The sequence below is a fragment of the Chamaea fasciata genome, unplaced genomic scaffold (genome assembly GCF_029207755.1).
Source record: "Chamaea fasciata isolate MVZ Bird 193981 ecotype frontalis unplaced genomic scaffold, bChaFas1.0.hap1 SCAF_2, whole genome shotgun sequence".
NCBI lineage: Eukaryota > Metazoa > Chordata > Aves > Passeriformes > Sylviidae > Chamaea > Chamaea fasciata.
In genome coordinates, this window is record NW_027094087.1 from 110,807,710 (window position 1) to 110,827,675 (window position 19,966).

The window sequence follows — 19,966 nt, forward strand, 5'->3', positions numbered from 1 at the left end:
TAGCATCAAGCACGTTACTAATACCAAATAAACAATTCAATCCTGTGTCTCACAAGGCCATGGTTCTTTGAGCATCTTCACATCCTTTTGGCACCCTCAATCCCTTCCCAGTAGGTGCAGAAAACGAAAACATAAAAAAGAAAATGAAAATACATGTAGAAATGTGGCAGCAAAAAAAAAAAAAAAAATTGCAAAGGAAGTGCAAGGTCAAGCAGTGCAAATATTAAACCCACTCACATTAAAAACTGAGAAATGCAATTAAGTTAATCATTCAGGTTTCATCAGTGGGTTTCTACTTGAATTACATGAGGTACAAACTAGTAAATATTACAAATCAGAATTTGGAATTCAGCTTTAAAATACACAAGTTATGCATTTGAGGCAAACTCTCTGAATGAGATTAGACAGTGAATATGATAGGAAAGAGAAAAAAATGAATTAAGAGACAGCAAAAGAATACACAGCAAAGGCTTCATCTGTTGTCTAGTGTCTTTCTTATTCTACAAAGAGCTACCTGAGACCAGATATTTTACTTTTAAAGGTCCCAACATTTACTTCTAAAGGTCCCAAAATCCATGCATTGTGAAGCATCATGGATATCCTCAGTAGCAAACATTAACTTTTGATTTAATACAGTCTGGAACCAAACAAAGGGTTGAGGAGTAAGGCCTCCAAGGTCTCAAAGCCAGCTTTGTTTCCACAGAAGTCTCATTTTTTTCCAGAACAAGAACAGAGATAGCTACATTCTACAAGAACTGAAATTCTTGAGTTGCAATTAATTCATTAGTGACGACTTTGTAAAAGCACCAGGTAATATTTTAACCATGTACCAGCTTCAAGAATCTCTTCAGTTCAGGCAAGATAAAAAGCACAGTTTTCTACATGGCAGAACAGGACAAGTTCTACGGAACTGTGATGAAAATTAATGACTATATTATGAAGCAAATGATACCAGCCACCAATTACTTGCAGCTCAAATAAATGAGAAGCCCCCTGAGAAAATTCCAGCTAAGCTCTTTGGATTCTGCACTTTCCAACAGCCACTAACACTGGAAACACAACTCAAGCACTGAAACACTTGAGGGGTAAACTCTGTATCAGTGTACACAGTTTAAGCCAACCCAGACCCTGTAACGTAACAAAAAGGTGTCATTCTCAATCATTCATCTGATTTTTCCTTCCCAGATACACTGAGCTACCTTGGGCAGGGAGATCCAGCTCCTCACCAATGACCATCAAATCAGCCCTGCTGCAGCAGCAGGAGTCAGTGGTCTTCTCTGGAGGGCAATTCAGAATAAAAACCCCAATTTAGAAACTCAGAATTGCCCTGGAAACCCCAAACATTTTCCACTAGCCAGGGAGGAAACACAGTCAGTGCTCCCTCTAGACTAAGGGCAGCCTTTGTGAATGCCCCACCAAAGTCAGAGCTAACGCCCTTAAACCAATACCCCAGCAGAAAATAATGCTGCCTAAAAGGGGGGCAGAGGGAGGGAAAGTCTTTCCTGACAAAGCAGGAGCATAAAATGGATTTATCAGAGTGGGAGGAAAAGGGTGATAATGAAGAACACTTCAGTAAGACCAGCTTGTGGGAGATTAACATTCAGTGTAAAAAAAAAAAAATAATAAAAAAATTTAAAAATCTCAGTAAAGTGACTGCCTTGGGAGAGAAAAATGTGCTGGATCTTCAAGGTGCCAAGCAGGCCACATGTCTTTATGAGCAGAGCTGGTGGAAAACCCAAGTGACTAAATGGTAACTGCAATTAGCTTGTAAAATAAGAGGAGCTTCTTCATCAGGGTCCTTAGACTAAAACAGGGTGGAGACGGCAAAAGTAGAAGAACGTTTGAGACAATTAGAGCAGGCAACAAAGCCATCTATGAACTTTAACAGGAAGGCTGAAGTATTTCTTCCTCCATATAACCAAGAAAACACACAGCTGCCACTCAAGGAAAGTCCTGTGCTATTTCAGAAACTTTTGGTCTAAGAGATGAAACTTTTAATCTTCAGATACGCTTCTGCATAAAATACCAAATTTAAGGGTTGGAGATCTGTAACATTTTCAGAACAAAATATTCCCCAGTTCAAATGTGGAAAACTAGATGGGCATATTTTGAACACATGAGGAATAATAGGAAAATAATCTTCAGCAAGCAGGTAGCAGCCAAAATTCAGATGTAAAACTGGAATAATGCAATAAGACATTTGACAAAATGATTTTTAAATGGACCTTTTTAATAATACCTGTTTAGTTATTCAGCCATTACATCTTTTGCCCAGCCTTGTTGTTTGGTTCTTTATTCCGTGAACATTTTGATAAATTTTTGCCCTAACCTCTGACTGCATGAAATGTAAAGAGATCGAAGGACATGAAATCTAAGCACATATTCCTCCTTTCCACTGAACAATTTCAACTCTTACTGCTAATTACAAAATTCTTGCCTAAGTGCCACTGCTCACCAAGTTACTTAATGTTCGTGCTTTTTAGAGCAGACACATTTTTTACACCATACTACTCCCCAAAAACCTCACAGCTAAGTTTGATTTAATTCTAACTACCTAAGAATTTTCCATCTTCCCAGCTTTTTATCATCCATAGGTTTGATGAGGTCCTCACTATGTTCCAAGACAATTATTAATGAGAAGTAAAACACAAGGAAATTTCTGTGGAACAAAACTTTCTTCTAACTTGAATCATTAAAATGGAAAAAAACCTAAAGTAATTGTTGAACCAGTCAGAAATCAGCAATCTATTTAATCAAGTAATCCACCTGGCTTCAAATTCTTATGACTTTTCTAGGTTTTGCTGAATCAAAGGAGCTACAGCAGACTTCTTGGAAGGACTGCTACCTTCTGAAGGTTTAAAAGTCATTACAAGCACTACTTCCACTCTCCTCCACTCCCCAGCCTCAGAAATACAAAGCAATTCTCTTTTAGGCTGAGATTTCTAGGTCTGTTTACAGGGGAGCGGGGCATGGGGGAAATATTTCTTCTCACAGACTTTGTTAAACAGAAGATTCATGAGACATTTTTGCAAGAAATTCAGAGAATCATAGAATCGTTTAGGCTGGAAAAACCTTTAAGGTCACCAAGTACAACCATTAACCCAGCACTGCCAACCCACCACTGAAATATGTCCCCTGTGTCTACATGTCTTAAATATCTCCAGGTACAGTGATTCCACCATGTCCCTGGGCAGCCTATTCCAATGTCTGACCACTCTTTCCGTGACATTTTTTTTTCCTAATATCCAATCTAAACCTCCCCTGGTGCAACTTGAGGCCATTTCCTCTTGTTCTGTCACTGCTACCTGGGAGAAGAGACCAACCCCCCCTGGCTACAACCTCCTCTCAGGAAAAAGCAATATGTTTCCCCTGACCTTCCTTTCCTTTGGGAGTTAAAATTAAGAAACCTAGGGTTGATGAAACAGGATGAGGAAACATTCCCCCAGAGCAGCTGCTGTGTCTGAATGCTGCAGTTCCTTGAAATTCCACAAACCATCCAAGAGAACCCTCCTGCTCTAAGGCACCTTCACCATGGTCAACAAAAGCTTACACCTTTACAGGTTGGAAAATTTAACTGGCAAATGCCCTCATGGGAAAGCATTTGAGAAAACAGAGTTTAAGAAGTTGTCAGTACTCAGTCTCTGTAAAGATCACATGTTTATCTGGTGAGGTAAAATATATTAAATTAAATAACCCTCTCAAGGCATTTGCCACCAGCAAGCTGACACAGCCCACCACCACTAAGGGTAGTCCAGCTTGCTCTGACTGAACAAACAAAAAAACTCCTTTAAACTTCATAAAATAACCCAATCTGGGTCAATGGAGACACTGTTATGTCTATGTGTTTGATATGCTGTTAAATATTCATTCCAATTAGAAATTATTTGTGCATGGGGTAAAGCAGCCGCAGAGACAATGTTTACATGTGTCAGGAAGCACCAAGATGGATCAAAATTTAAAAAAAGCTCCACCTATAAATCTGATGATTAAAGATAAAACTGCCATGAAGCAAAGAAAAAAAAAAACAGAAAGACAAAACAAGAAAAGAAGGAATATCTCAAAGTTGAAAAAGCAAATTAGCAACAGTTTCAGGGTCTGAAATTAGAGGACCTGGAATTTCTGTGCATTCTCAGGAGGATGCAAGGCTGTAGGAGGTGATGTCAGAAGTGCGTCTGTGCCTCGCTCAAGAGGGACCTGATAAGCAGATTTCTGGTTTGCTTTGGGCCCTGGCTTCCATTTTATCAAAGGTTTCATAAGAGTTTACAACTTTCTTTGTGAGCAACACAGACTTCATACCGCCGAAATCTGAATCAAAGGCAGCATGTGACTTTCATTTTGACTTCGGAATTATTATTATTTTCATTATACAGTGCACAACCACCTCAATTATCAGGAACACTAAGAACCATCCAGATAAAAAAACTAACAAGTACAATCAACTATTTGTATGGCATCAGAGAATAATTACAGTGCCTGACACCCTCCCCCCCCAAAAAAAGAAAAATACAAGTGTAGTCGATAACAAAAAGGAATATAAAACAAAAATATGCACGCATAAGCTTTATAAAACTGAAATATACAACCTGTTTTCTAGGGGGATCTTGTATGAGAAAAATATAACTGAAATAGTTCCCAAATAACTGATTCCACTCAATCAAAAAGAAAACAAAAACATACAGCACTGTCTACTTTCTAAGATAACACTGGAACAAATAATTGCTTGGGAAATATGCTATGGCTGGTGCATCCCCTTAACTACTTAAGTCCACACACTACAGTTTAAAGTACGACTTTAAATAGATATGAAAATCTAACCCTCTATATCACTAGCAGATTTCAGTTCCACAGTGCCTGGTAACAAATTATTTTTAGACAAAAATCAAACTTTACTGTCATCTGTGCTGACCCAAATCTCCTTTAGTGTCTGACTGCCAGTGATTCAGCTTCATTACCTCACTATATTAATTACCAGATAAAGAGAAAAGCAAGATTCTTCCTATATTTTTTATTTCCTTTAGTAAAACATTCCATCATAGAAAATTAAAATCAAGAAATTACTCTAAGAAGTCTGTTTTGCTCTTGTTGAACATATAGGAAAACTGAAGACCATTCAAGGGAATCATCAAAATACCAGAGCTAATGACAGGACTGATTCTTCTCCCACTCATGAGAGAGATGAGTGTCTGAGGTGGGGTAAATAATTAATCCCTTCTTTCAAACGGGCTCTGTTGCTTAAATTCTGTAAATTACAGAAACTCCATATAATTTTTTTTCCATGACTCTTCTTTTTATCTCAGCAAAATCTCTGGTTTTACTTTTTTTCCTTAAACAGAAGAATATTTTATTTGTGTTTTTCAATATGGCTCTCAGCTTAATAGGCAACTATGGAATACTTTGTGGGACAATCTGAACTTTAGCAGGAAGCAGACGTTTCTCCATGAAACTCTTAAAAATGGGTTTAGCTGGTATTGTCTTTTCATGTATTTTTATCTTAGTACCACTGGGAAAAAAAGTGACCTACTAAAACCTGTAGAAAAATCAGATCTGACAGTAACATATAGAATGGGTATATTCAAAGGACAGCTTTGACTTAGGGAGGCCACTCTGCTTTGTTTCCCTCGTCAGTCTGTAGCCAGCATGGACAGAAAAAACCTCCTTCAGTGGGCAATTCAGAGCAGAAACCAGCTTGGGGTGCTCCTTATCACCCACTGGGGAGGCTGATTTATTGTACCAAGCTCAGGAACTCAAGGAGACAAATATTCCTGGGTTAGATTAACCTTTGTGTTCCCTGCAACACCCATTCCTGTGACTCCTTGTAGGGTGCAGCATGGTGTTTGTGCTGATTCTGTGCCTCATGGTTGGTTGTGTTCACAACCACTGGGAGACTCTGATTTCATTTATTACTGGGTTGGAAGGCTATGCAATCCTGGCTTCATAAATTCTAAATACTTTTAATATTTAAATACCATTCTTATGTCTAATGCTCAAGTTGCTGTTTATTCTGAACAACCTATTCTCTCCAAGTTCTCATTCAGTTCAAGCCTAACACAGCTCTAGTCCCTTTGCATTTGAATAAAGAACAAGCATTGGTGTAACCTCACCATATTTACCGGAAAAGAGATCTCATCTTCCATGTTCAAAACCTGTGTTTTTCATTTTATTATATTGATAAGCATTTTATCCTGAACCAAAATTTTTATTTCTGCATGCAGGTTTTTAATTCAGTCCCTCTGAAGATAAACTGCAAGGGAAAACAAGTGTCCATCTTACTTCTAACAAGGACAGAAGTAAAGCTGAATACTGATCCTTCAGAAGAAAGAATCTGGACTCCTTTGTATAGACATTAAACTCCACATATCACACAATCATAAAGGCTGAAAAACACCTCCAAGATCATAGTGTCCAACCTTTGGCAAATCATCACCATATCAACTAAACCACAGCACTAAAACGTGGTATAGTAAAGACTGGTACATTCTTCAAAGAAAACTGATTTTTTTTTTTTTTTTTTTTTTTTTTTTTTTTTTGCTTTGGGAAGTTATCAGGTCCAAGAAAAAAAAAAAAATCTGTCCTTCTCAACATGTTTTCCTCACCAATACTTCTGTTATGCATCTGGAGTGGCATTTGGTCAGAACTTTCTGTACAAGACTGCAATTTTTCTTGGTTTTACGTATTAATTACCACATTCAGTCAGGCCAAAGACACATCAATGCTCATACGGTGTCTGTAGCAAAGGCAGAGGTCTGGGAAGAGCACCACAACATAAAAAGCTTGCAGGGATGCCCTTTGGGATCCCTCTGCAGGCTTTGGGGACTGGGCTCTGTGTTCTCCTAAGCAACACCTGATGCTTTTGCACTGACAGTCCACACCCAGAAAATCCTGCAGTGTGTGCAGCGGTTCACAGCTAAACTACGCACTGTGAAAAAAAAATACCACCTCTTACTTGTTCTGAATCTGTCACTTGATAATTTTATTTGATCCCCTCTGGGCCTTGTACTACAAGAGACACTTAATGAGCATTCCCTGTTCATTTTTTTCCATTACACTCCTATATAGATTTTTATCATTTTCCTCTTTAGCCGTTTCTTTGCCAGGCTGAAGATACTCAATCTATTTAATTGCTCTTTATCATCACTGCCACCCATTTCTAGTTCTGTTCTCTCTCCCTTTTCTTTCCCCTCATTCTTCCTTTAAATCCAGGGATCAGAACAGCACCCAGAGGTCAGGACAAAAGCACAGGCAAATTACAAACTGGCATAGCAGACTGGTGGTCTGTGAGCCCTTTTTCACTTTTTTTTTTTTTTTTACCAATCCCAAACACTTGATCAATGCTTGGATTTGGCATGATAAACTCTCTACAACATCGCTTCCTTCCATGGTAATAATCTCAATAATGGCAGGATTGTTCTCCTCCACATGCATTACTTCATGGCATCAGCAGCAAGCTTCGACCCCAGTTACTAAGCATCACAAGCTCCTTTTTGGGTTCTTCATAATTGGCTTTCATTTGTGCTACTCTCGTTAGTTTAGAATCATTCTGTACTCTCCCTTCCAGATCACTTACTGGTGTTAAACTTAGCACAGATCCATGAGTAACTCTACTGGTGACCTCCATCCCTTCTGTTAACAATGTTATTTATTAACATTTATTCATCTTTTGGTCATCAGTCCAGGACAAAAAAATTCCTCTTATGTCAGAGCTGTTTCATTTTGCTCAGCACCTTTGGTGAGTCGTTCTCACAAGACTCCCTGAAACCCCAGTGTACTGCATCAGCTATATCACACTTACTCACCACCTCAACAGTGCCTTCAAAGAACTCCACTGGACCTGTGAGACTGTTCTGACTCTTTCCTGGTACATCACATTGTCCATGAATGCCTTAGTTTTCTTCCCCATTGTATTTACCAGAAAACTGGCTGGTACAAATGCCAGTCAAACTTGTCCTGTTGTTTCCCCACAGGCTTTCTGGAAGCCTTTTTAAAAACTGGCATCACCTTTGGCACCCTCAGCTGCACTGCTCTGTGAACATTGCTATTTCACATGACTTTAGCTACAGGTGCAATATGCTTTGAGCACTTTTAGATCTTATTCATCTATTGGACCATTGGCCAGCCCATTTCTGATCATTTTGAAAGAACTTATGACAAGCTTCTCTGCATATTACAAATCATACATCAGGCCTTAACTTGCTTTACTGTATATTTCATGTTTATCTGGTGTGAATTTCACCTTTTTAAAAATTTTTGGATATGTTTTCGCAGAGTCTCTTTCTGTTTCTTACATCTTGCTCAACCATGCTAAATATTCCTAAAAACTTTTTTGAAGAGTCAGAGAAGCAGTTTTTAGGGAATATACTTTTTTTTTTCCTGAGTCTCTCCACAACAGCTGCAAGCATTTTATTCTCTTGACAGTCCCTCTTACCAGGTTGTCCACAGGAACCCTAATCAGTGTCCTGCTTGATACCTTCTCTATGGCAGATGTGGACCGTCAATAACTCACTGTACAACTAAGCCATCAATCCCTCCATTTTATATTCCAGTCTTCCAACATTTGCATAGAAACACTTCCATTTTGGCCCGCCTGCCTGTCCTTCTGTGCTTCTGCCTAAATAGGACTTAATTTTTCCAGCAGTCTTTCACTGTTCTCTAGATGACCTTCATCAACTTCTGCCCCATGTTCTTCAGCCACAGACAGTGTCACCTTGACCTATGTGCCTTTCCTGCTTGCCCTCATGCAGAACATTGGGATTACACTGCAGACTGATGCTGCAAAGCTCTTGATACTTCAGAAGAAAGAATCATAATTCCCTTGTATAGGCATTAAATTCCACATTTCACACAATCATAAAGGCTGAAAAACACCTGCAAGGTTATCACAGAGTCCAAACTTTGGCCAATCATCACCATATCAACTAAACCACAGCAGTAAAATGTGGTATAGTAAAGACTGGTACATTCTTCAAAGAAAACTGAAATTTTTTGGGGGGGAGGGAAGTTATCAGGTCCAAGAAAAAAAAAAATCTGTCCTTCTCAACATGTTTTCCTCACCAACATTTCCGTTATCCAGCAACTCATGTGTGTTGCTTCCAGCACTTTTTTGGTAGCCTTTATGTCACCAGCACTTCTCCACCAGGAACAGACAGTCTAGACTCCTTTTGGAGTGGCTGTAAGCCACTTTGGCATGTGGTTGGAAGATTACCAAACACTCCCTCCCAGCCCTGGTTACACTCCACAGCAGGAGATGTCTCTCCATCACCTGGAACCAGCAACATGCAATGGAATTCTTAGAGCAAAAGGAGACTTGGCCATCACCTGACAGCCAAGGTCTCATCTACATTTTTTTTTTGTTGTAATTTCAGGGTCATTTCTCCTTTGCAGGACTGATGTCCCACTGCATTGCAACTCCTCATGGAATCCCAGTCACAGGCTCCCTGGAGACAGAGGTGGGAATACCTGCCTGGAGGTTTGCTTTACACATTTGCTAATTGAGAGCAGGTTCCTTACACTTTGTGTGTTGTGACTTTAAGAAGAGTTCAGTTGCATTAATCTGCAACGAGCATCTTGCAGTGTCATAACTATCCCTTTGGTTTAACAGCTGCATTCATACTGTTAAGGGCAAGTAAACTTTTTTTTTCTACCTGGAGATCTGATATCACCCTCTAGCTTGAGAAGTCAAAGGGTCTAAGCTAAATGGCCTCAGACACACTGCTTGTGTTTTAGGCATTGTATTCCATTGACATTTTCACTTTGTGTCTCTCCCTCCAGAGACTTTGGTTCTGACTGTCCTCATACTCCTGGAAGACATTAGTTTTCTAGTGGTTTTCTAAAAATCTAAAACCATTCTAGTGGTTTACTAAAAATCCATCTTTAATACTGGACTGGTTTGTGCTTGTGAAAGTTTGAAGTATTTATTTATTTTGTGAAATGTTAATAACTTCTCTACCTTCTATTCAGCATCATTAATCCATTCCTCAGGTTCCCACAACCCATTTCCAAGACAATCCTACAAAAGTAAGGAGTACTAAGAAAGTTTAGTTTTTCTTGTGTAACACTCTGGTATCATTAACAGACATTTCCAATAACTGCTGGGCAATCATGCTCTATAATCTAACAGATCACAGCCACTTTATGATAGCATGAAAGGACTGATTGTGCAAGCCTTTGAACACTGTTTCCCTAAGACAACAGAACACATAACCAGCCACAACTTTTAGTTCAAAACAGAAGCACAGAAGTGTTTTTCAAGATGCAGCCTCTTCTGCACTGTTGACGGGAGCTGTACTTACAAACACACCCATCACCAAATCAAAGAGTATTCTACACAACCAAGACTTGCTGATTCAAAGTGGGACCTCACCCATTTAGATTCCAAATTTAGATTTCTTACTATGAATTATACTTTCAATTACACCAAGTCTGCTGCATTTTATTGGCTCAGATGTACACAGCTTTCGACACAAAAGAAGGCTTGAGAGCTTCCACACACACACACTCTGTCACTGCTGTATTTATAGGCAAGATGCTTAAACATTTGCATTTTATTGTAAGGGATAAATCGTGCCATACAGTACAGAGAAATTCAATACTGACTCACAAAATAGGCCTGATTTTTCAGTTGATAGAAAATGGTTCTAGTTCCCTTTCCACCATCAAATCTAATTTAAAGTAACCCAGTGTAGTGCAAATACATCAGATACTTGGTAATCTCCTGTAATGGCAGGGAAATTCATCACAAATTGCTGAATGTTATGAATCATCTTGTGAACACATAACTGCCATACACTAAAAAAGGCGCTTTAACAAGTGGTTTCATTCATTTATGTCAATACTTCATAATTAGCACAGAGAAGTGTCTGTAAATTGAACTCTTGAGCATTATACTGCTTAGTTACCATTTTTTTTTTAATATTTTCAGCTCTTGATGTAATGGAAGACCCCATTAAAATTTTGTGCCAATGACAAATTACATTTTCATTTTCTCTTCTCAATGTGTTAGCACAAGCTAATGAACTCAATGATGTTCAACAAAGCCATAAGCATATGCTGACCTGTACTACATAAACAGTTCAACTGACTTTATCAGGGATATTAATGTAAGTTTTTGATGGATATTTAAACCATGTTGTTCAATAACACATAATAATAAAAAGAACTGTTGGTCTCTATGGAAGTTACTGCTGATGCTCACTCAGAAGTAACATGTGACAAAAAAAACATGACAGCCAGATGCGTAGAGGAGCTCTCTGCGGCACCCCAGCCTGAAGACCTAGATTTAGCCACCATTTCATTTGTAACTGAAGAACTCTGAAAGCTTTGCAGGGTATTCTATCCAAGGCACATAGTATTTTGAAAGCATTACGATGTACCCAAAACCAGAGATCAGGGTCTTACTATTCTCCAACAGAGATGCAGCTTTTCTAAAGCAACGTTAAAATTTCAGGGCTTGAGTGCCCACAAAGCCATACCTGAACTATGGTTTCCTGGTCAGTACCTTAAGCACTGGGTGAAAATAATTAATCATTTCTATTTGGATTCCATAATCTCCAGATGCCCAGTCACTATAAGTTAACAGTTTAGTGGTGGCAGCCGGTTGGTCGCACCTATGGGGTGCACAGTCTTAGCCCATTTTAACAGCAAAATCATTCATTCTCTCTGCAGCTTCCTTTGCAACTGGGCGTAACTCAAACTGCACCCAAGGCCAGTTCCTGCAGAGGGGTTGACACAAGGGGACTTGGTCATCCGTGGGCATTTGCAGTAGAACCACATTCCCTCAGGAGCAACTGAAAGGTTTGGACAAACTGCTCTCCTAGACCACTAAAGGAAGTGCAAGACTATAAATATATCCATGATCACAGTGATAATTCCACTTTGACGCTTCTTACCAGGATAACTTCCCACTCACCAGTTCTAAAAAATCCTCAAGCCCCAGTTCTCAGTTAAGTCTCATCCTCCATGGCTTCCCAGGAATCCTGGAATGCAGACCCCTGGACTAATTTCCACAGGCTGTGCACACCAAGGTAAACATGCAAGAAAAGCTTTGCCTTACTCTAGTTTTGCTAATTAATGAACTAATAATTATTAAAATAAGCTAGTATTTCCCTGGGCTTTGAAATAGGAGACCTAATCTTGAGCTCCTATTACTTACTGCTTATTTTTACTTTTATTTCTTTATTGAAAAGAGTGGTTTTTTGGTTTTGTTTTTTTGTTTGTTTTTGGTTTTTTTTTGGGGGGAGTTGTTTTGGTTTTTTTTCCCCCAAGATTTAACCCTTAACAACGTACACATATCTCTACTGGACACTTATTTGAAATGACAAGTAATTCTTAATTACATCTCTTACTTCAGCAATTTTCCTTACGCTTTCAATCCCTCAGTGCTCATTAAAAAACATTACTGATAAGACATCCAGAACATCCAGACATGCAAACTTGCCTCTTGCATCTAAAGTTTCTCCTCTTCAAGGATATTCAGGCCTTCATACACTGCTAGGTTATCAATATAAAATCTACTTATTTACAGGGATAAAAAAAAAAAAATCTGCAGGCTACTTCGTGTTCCAATTCTCTATAGTTACAATAAACCATAAAAAGTAGGAAAATCCCACCTCTCCTCACATATTGCCTTCAAAGTACTTTTGCTCCTCTTAGTAGTCAAATATAGATTTTTCCATGACATTTTGATTAGGCTCTTACTGCGAGCACATTAAGTGATAATTGGTCCAAAAATACTTATTGAGCCAGGAATATCAGAACACAGTAAATACCAGGAGCACCATAGGCAGCTGTATGAATCACTTCACATACCTGTGGTTTTCCAGGTTCCTGTGCTTAGTCATGAGTACACTCTTCATATTCTCGTACAGAGAACACAATTTCTGCCAATTTTTGTTCTTGGCTTCTACACTGCCACCTGTAGTCATAAAAGAGAAATTAGCCATATTTTATGCTGCAAATCCTATTAGCACAATGTTTCAGCTCACTTGTTTTTCTAGACAAACATCTTGAAGCATCCCCTTTTGTAAAAGGTGTATTTAGATATTCAAACAAAGCTATTTACATTTTTTTTCTTTAATACGTTTGAGGGAAAAAGAAGAAAAATTACCACCTTGAAATCCCAACTCATTTTAAACCAAGAGGACGTTGAAAACTCTCAGACTCTTTGCAGATTTTCATTTAAGGCTCATTGTTTGGTGGACACATCATAACCTTGACAGATCAAGGTGACTTCTGAAGCGGCAATACAAAAACATCTGCACCTAATTATTTGGTAAATACAAAAAATCCTAATTGGATTTGTTCTTCCAACTGAAAAATGAACATAGTTTTACAGGAACATAATATCCATGCTCACCTTAGTTACCTTGTATAGGTTCTAAGGAAATGTATACAAATAAAAATTGCTACTATTTGAGAGATTATCTCATGAAATTAGCAGTGATCCTGAACTTTTTTATGAAAAGAAAACCATTCGAGTTATTCCAGGCTTACTGCACTTCACGCAATATGCCACAGATCCTGCCCAATGAACCATTTACAACAAAATAAGACCTAAACACAGTACCCGGCGCCCTCACGCTAATCCTTCCCTGAAAATGTGAAAAAACCAGAAAATGCATGCCTTCCTAGAAAAACCAAAGCTTCCTGGTGCTCAGAACACGGGTTTCACCGAATAGCGAAGTTTCGGAGTACAAGCTCTGGGGGGAAACCTGGCTTTTGCACGCACATGCCTTCTCCTTTCTTCTACTTAAGAATTCCTCACCATCCCTGGAAGCGGGCGCCCGAATGCTCCCACTAAGCATCTCCCTGGAAAAACGCTCCGGAGTCAGGAGCGGGCAGAAACAAACTCGTGTGCCCGCACCACGGGAGGCTCCGGGCACCCGCACCCTGCGCTGCCCTACGGCAGCGACACCCGCAGCCGCCGTCAGAAACCTCACGCTGGAACAGAAACCGAAATCAAACGCGATTTCCAAGAACAAGTTGGTCATAGAAAAAAAAAAAAAAAAAAAAAGAAAAAAGAAAAGAAAAAAGAAAAAAGAAAAAAATCCAGAAGATGATATAATAAAAGAGATAAAATTCCCAAGCGCCGGCGAGGCTGCCCACGTCCCGAAGCACACGTCGAGGTGAACCCTCTCACCTTCCCACCAGCGCCGGCCACTACCGGACGGGAGAGGCTCCCCCGGCCCCGGGAGCCCCCCCGGGACCCGGCCACCATCCCGGCCGGGCTGCGGCCGCTCAGGTGCGCCGGGCACCGCCCCGCTGCCCCCCCCAGCCCCACCGACCCCCGGAACCCACGGCCCCCGAGCAGCCGCCGGCACAGCGGCGCCGGTGGCTCCGCCGGGACGCTGCCGGGGCGAGGGGTCACCGCTCCAGCCGCGGCGGGGAGCGGGCGCTGCCCACCCACCTGCGCTGGCCGGGCCGGTGCCGCAGGATGAGGCGGCGGCTCCTCCTCGCCAGCGCGGCTCCCCGGCTCGCCCCGTGCCCGCCGCCGAGCAGCCCGGGGGAGCCGCGCGTCCCGGGTGCCGCCGCGCCGCCCGGGATTCCTGCGGGAGGGAGGGCGGGCGGGCGGCAGCGAGCGAGGGAGGCGGCTCATCGCTGGGCACAGCCTCCCGCTCCCCCGCCGGCTTATCCTGCCTCTATCGCCTCCAGGCGCGTTCTGCCGCACGGCGCCCGGGCGGACCCGCAGCGCGCACCTCCGGCCCCTTCCCTTTTTATCGCGGGGCCGGGGCTCCCGCCGCCGCCGCCGCCGCCGCCGCCGTGCGGGGGGCTCGGCATCCGCGCCGCCGCCTGCCCACGGCCGGCCCGCCCCCGCCGCCGCCGCCGCCGCCGCGCTCGCACCGCCCGCCACCCACCTGTCCGCGCCCCGGCCCCGCCGGAGCCGCCCCCGCTCCGGCCCCGCTCACCGCAGCGGCCTCCGCCGGCGCGGGGCTCTGCGGCTCCCGCCGGAGCCGCCCGCGGGCTGGGGCTCGGGCTGGGGCTCTGCGGAGGAAGGGAGGAGGTGGCGGTGACGCTCCCGCGGTGGCCGCGCTGCTACGGCGGGGCCGCGTCCCACCTGTGCCCGCAGCCCCCGAGCGCCGCGGTGGATGTTCGCCGCCCCCGAACAAACGCCGCCCAGGCGTTTGCCGGGCGCTGGAGGAGCTCCGAGTGCCTTCCCCGCTCTGCCGCCCGAACAAACGAGGAGTCTTGGCCGCTACAAATAATTTACATGTTCAGGAACGTGCTGGAAGCCCAGTTGTTGATGGGTCTCTGACAGCCGGCGTTGAGAGATGACCTAGCGGGAGGCGGTCGGCTCTTAAAAATTTGGGTTGCGGTGCTTAAAAAATACAGCAGGTAAATACAGGAAAGTGTTAGGGAAATGTCTGTGTCGTAACTATAACTGCAGCTGAAGTTGAGGTTGCGCACATGCTGTCTGAGCTCTTGCACTGGTGGAAGAACAGCCCATCCTTATGAACGCTTCTCTCATTCTCTGTCTTTTGCCTGATGTATTTGCATCTTGGGAACACATGATGTCTTTAAATTCTTGAGTTTGTATTTTTGTTCAAATGGGTGATGTTGACATTAAAAAAATGTGCCCTACCACAACCCAGTAAAAGAGTGTTGGGAGGAGTTGAGTGCATCGATGCAGGATCACACAAACTAATAATACCATTTTCAAATTTCTGCAATAAAGATATACTACATTCATTCTTCCCACAGCAATGGATTCCACTTTGTTTAAGACAATCTTTACCTGTCCCAAATATTTTATTCTAATCCTAGTATTTTGGGACCCAACCTTTTCAAGGTAAGCCAGAAATCTATACAGTCATGTTACAAACTGTGATATCACACTGTAGTCTAGCCATATTAAGAAGTAAGCTATAAAAATAAAAACACTTTTCTTCATCTAGTCTTCTGCAGAATTAAGATTATTTTCAGTTCCTCTTCTTACATCTTGTAAGTGAGACGCCAGAGTAGCTGAATATTTAATGAGTAGTAAACCAGAAATCCATAGAAGTAGCAAATGTAACACACATATTTTGATGGCAACATAGAGAGGTACTTAACTGAGAAAAGTTTGTACAATTTAATTCCACTAGATGAAAAAACAGCAGTAACATCTAATCATATCTGCAGCCATTCCTAATGAAAAATATCAAAATCAAAGAAAGCATGCACTAAACAAAAAAGCATCAATTAACCCAGTAAAGACGAGGATAAGAATTGATACAGGCATGTAGAAATTGGTTTTTTAATCTACTCCATCCAAGAAAACATTCCTGGTCTTTCCATTCAAAACCTAACAACCTAGTGGCACACTGGTGCAATAATTCAGAAAACAATGTGAACACTGAAAATGGTTGTACCATAGCTCTGCTTAAAAAGACATTTGTTAAACATACAGAACAAGCTTTTACGGCTGATAAGTAATAAATTTTATTTTATCTCTAGATTGTATGTTTATCTTCTCTCTATTTGAGCTTATAGTACTTGAGAAAAAATTGTTAAGTTATTTGGTTTTGCCTCCTCACCTAACTTTTGATTAAATGCAACTATCAATATACCAAGAGTTGCCAACTGGTGAATATCTCATGAAATTCCATAGTTACCTAGAGTAAGGTCTGCTCATGACTTCAAGGACTGTGTCTCTTCAAAATATAGCTCAGGAATAGAAACCACACTGACATGCCTCCAGTGCAGAAGAATTAATTTTCCACTAAGCCCTTCATAAACATAATGTTTTGTGAACAGGTGTCTTTCCTATAACTGTTGCAAATTTATTAAATGCTAGCAGAAAGTTCTTGTATTTTCCACTGAAGCATGGCCAGTGCACAGACTGTTCCCTCTGCAAAAAAAGTCATTGTTTCTTTTGGGTCTTACACAACACTGCTGTTAAATCTAACCCATCACAGGAGAAATGCTGTCTGGATTCTGATTTTCAAACCAATAAAATAAGCATTTGGTCACCTAATAATGACTATTAATCAGACACTATCATACTTGCCTTGAGTGTGTGAGATGAAGAAAATTAGATCAGTCATGCACAGACCCCTTCTTTCACCTCCTCTCCTCTATACCACCCACCTCCCAAACAGCTCTGCCTTTTTTTCTTCAGCAATTCAGGCTTGGAAGAATAACTTCCATTATAACAATGATTCAGAGACAAAGTGAAAGCCAAGTGAAATACTGTTCTCCCAAATCTGACAGGAAAACTTATAGGATGGAAACACCCAGAAGATAAAACCCAGTTCTCTTATAATATGCTCCAGAAAGCATTACTTATCACTGTCCCCTCATTCCCAAAATACATACAGCAACTAATGGGTTGCTGTAGCACTGAAAATTTCCAGTTTTCCAGATGATGAGCTGTGACTCAGTACTCCTACTGATACATCTCAATGCACCATCCATTTATTTTCTGTGCTGGTAAATCATCTCTCCCTTCCCTTCCACCAGAACTTACTAAGAACCATCCTGTGTCTGCAAGTCTCATCTGCCACACCATGTCCTGCCCTGTCCATCTGAGATCAGATCGGGTGAAAGCTCTTCCACTCCAGTAGTTTTCTGGTCTAGCTCCTTGTTTCAGTTGCCACCAAGTATTCTTACAGTGCTTAAGAACATTAAAGCCATCATTTTAAACTTTCCAGGCTGGACTACACCCTTGTTTATTGCCTAGGGAAATCTGAATGGTGGGCACAGAGATCTTTCACTTTGTGTCAAGGGAGTTTGTAGAAACTGCTTCTCAGAAAAGTATGGGTTTTTTGCTCTACATGCAAAACCCCTTCTAAGAGTCAGTGAGGTGACAAAGCAAATTTTGATCCATTTATAATCTAAACAGTGATTTCAGTCTACCCTACAGAAACCAGGATTTGGGACAGTAAAGCCAACAGCTGGTTGAGGAATGACAGTGTGGGCTCTTTGATGTTCACACATGAACACAAACAATCAAAGACAGAGTTAGGATTGCACATGATGTTTCTGAGTAGTAGTAAGGAGCTAAAACCGTTTCATAAGCCCATTTATCAAGAACCAATTTTCTTATAGGAAAACCATCTATTGCCCGTAGTAGCAGCAAAAAATACTCTATAAAACATCTAACATGTAAGAATATTGTGCTAATGAGAAAATGGTGTTAAACAGCCCTTATGAACTACGCAAAACATAGTGCAAACAGCTGGAAAGTTATCCTAATTTCAGGGAGTTCTCTTGCCTCAGTTTGCTATGTGCACTGAACATCAGCATGGAGCAATGAGGGTATTTTAATGTCTTCAACTTCTGTCGAAGCTCTGCAACATTCCCCAATGGACACCAGAGACAAAAACAGGCAGAGCTATGGCATAAAAATACAGTTCTAGTTCTAAAACTATTAATTTAGATTTAACACTTGCTTAGAGACTTTCATTAGCCAGTGAGGACTGAAATTTAAACCAGAGAACTTCAGAATTGGAGAGGAGATTAAATGCCCTGACATGGGATTCAGCAGAGCAAAGGAAATGAGCTGGCAGTGGGAAGGAGCTGCTCATGGTAGTAGTGGGAGAAATGTGGCCAGACCTCTGCAAGGGTAAGGAAATGTTTTAATCCTGCACACTACATCTGAGCAAATGGAACTACAAAGGCTCTGCCTCCAGCCAAGCCAGAAAATCCAGGAGGCAGCTGATCACCTCCCCTAGAACAAGTTCTCCCTCAAAGAATCTGCTTTAGCTGAAATCGTTGGGAATGAATAACAGTTGCCTATAACAACAACCAATTTCCTCACGTTACGTCTATCCTCCCAGGTTAAATTATCATCCTTCTAATAATAGGACCATCAAGAGCCTTTTTCTCCTTCTTTGGAAAAGAATAGCTGAGAGTTATGTTCAGTCATAAAAATGTTAGCAAAACCTGGATAACATTTTAAGGAAATAGGCTGTTTCAACTTGATGGTTGGTCATTCCAAACTCCTTGTTTTGGAGTTACAAAATCTCCAATCATCAGGACAAGAAAACGCGATTTTCCTTCACATCGATTTATTCATTACCAACTATTTCTGGTCTCTACTCAATGAATATGATAATACCAGCAACCATCTAGCATGAGCAAAGTAAGGCTCGAGTGTCAATTCCATAGAAACACAATCATTTAATAAAACTCTCCTAGTTCATCTACTGTGCTGTTAAGTATTTCCCTTGCCGTCTCTGTAGCAGCTTCATCATCAGTGCTGCTTGTAAACTAAACACATGTAGTAGAATCAGCCTTATTTCTAGAATGGTCTTCACCATAGGTCTGCCCAAACCCTCACCATATTCTTCTCCAAGTGGATTTCAGTAGACCTCAAGTCACATTTCCCTCCCCCCCCCATCCCCAAAAAAATACATGGGTTTGCTGAAACCCTCTTCAAGGAGAAGCCAAAAAGCAGTACAGTTTACATTTAGATTCCAATACAGGTTTTAAAAAAAACCTATATTTTTCATCTAAAATAGAAGAGTTCTGTTCCAACAGACTGGGAAATCATTACAAATTTTTATCTACTTTTAAATGGATTGTAGCTAATACGGGTCTACAAATTAGATGTCCATGATCACATAACTCCCTGGGAAATATATCCCTTTTTGTCCACATCAACCATTTAAGGCATTCATTAATCTGTTTTCTAATGCAACCATTTCCCTGCACCAAACCTATTTAGAGACAGCACTGGTTATTAAAAGCATTTGCAATAAAACTGACATGCATTTCTAAAAACTGCTGTGTAAATCAATATAATTTCTTAATTGGTTAACCAAATAGCTGCCATGCCTAGTGAGTCACTGCAATTCTCTGCAAACATCTCTTTTTGCCTCGTTACAGTTCTTCAAACACTACACAGCTCCACAAGAGGAAAAGTTCCAGTGTCCCTCTTCTCCCTACAGTCGTTTCAGCTCATAACACTGCAACATGTGGACTGTTCATCTTCCAGCGGTTTGGATCTCTTTAGGGTATATTCTTAAATTTATTTCTAAGGGCTCTGTCTCTA

General features: G+C 41.2%; 1 long non-coding RNA gene across 2 annotated transcripts in view; it reads right to left on the bottom strand.

Moving 5' to 3' along the window:
• Nucleotides 1–14,956, bottom strand: part of LOC136285638 (uncharacterized) — a 37,600-nt gene extending 22,644 nt beyond the window's left edge. The window contains exons 1-2 of one of the 2 annotated variants that reach the window (XR_010719503.1): nucleotides 14,847–14,956; nucleotides 12,802–12,907 (exon numbers count right to left, since the gene is read on the bottom strand). This is a non-coding gene — a long non-coding RNA (uncharacterized lncRNA). Of the gene's footprint in view, nucleotides 1–12,801; nucleotides 12,908–14,398; nucleotides 14,629–14,846 lie in introns of those variants that run through there. The other variant, XR_010719502.1, reaches the window with a different exon arrangement.
• Nucleotides 14,957–19,966: the final 5,010 nt, after the last annotated feature.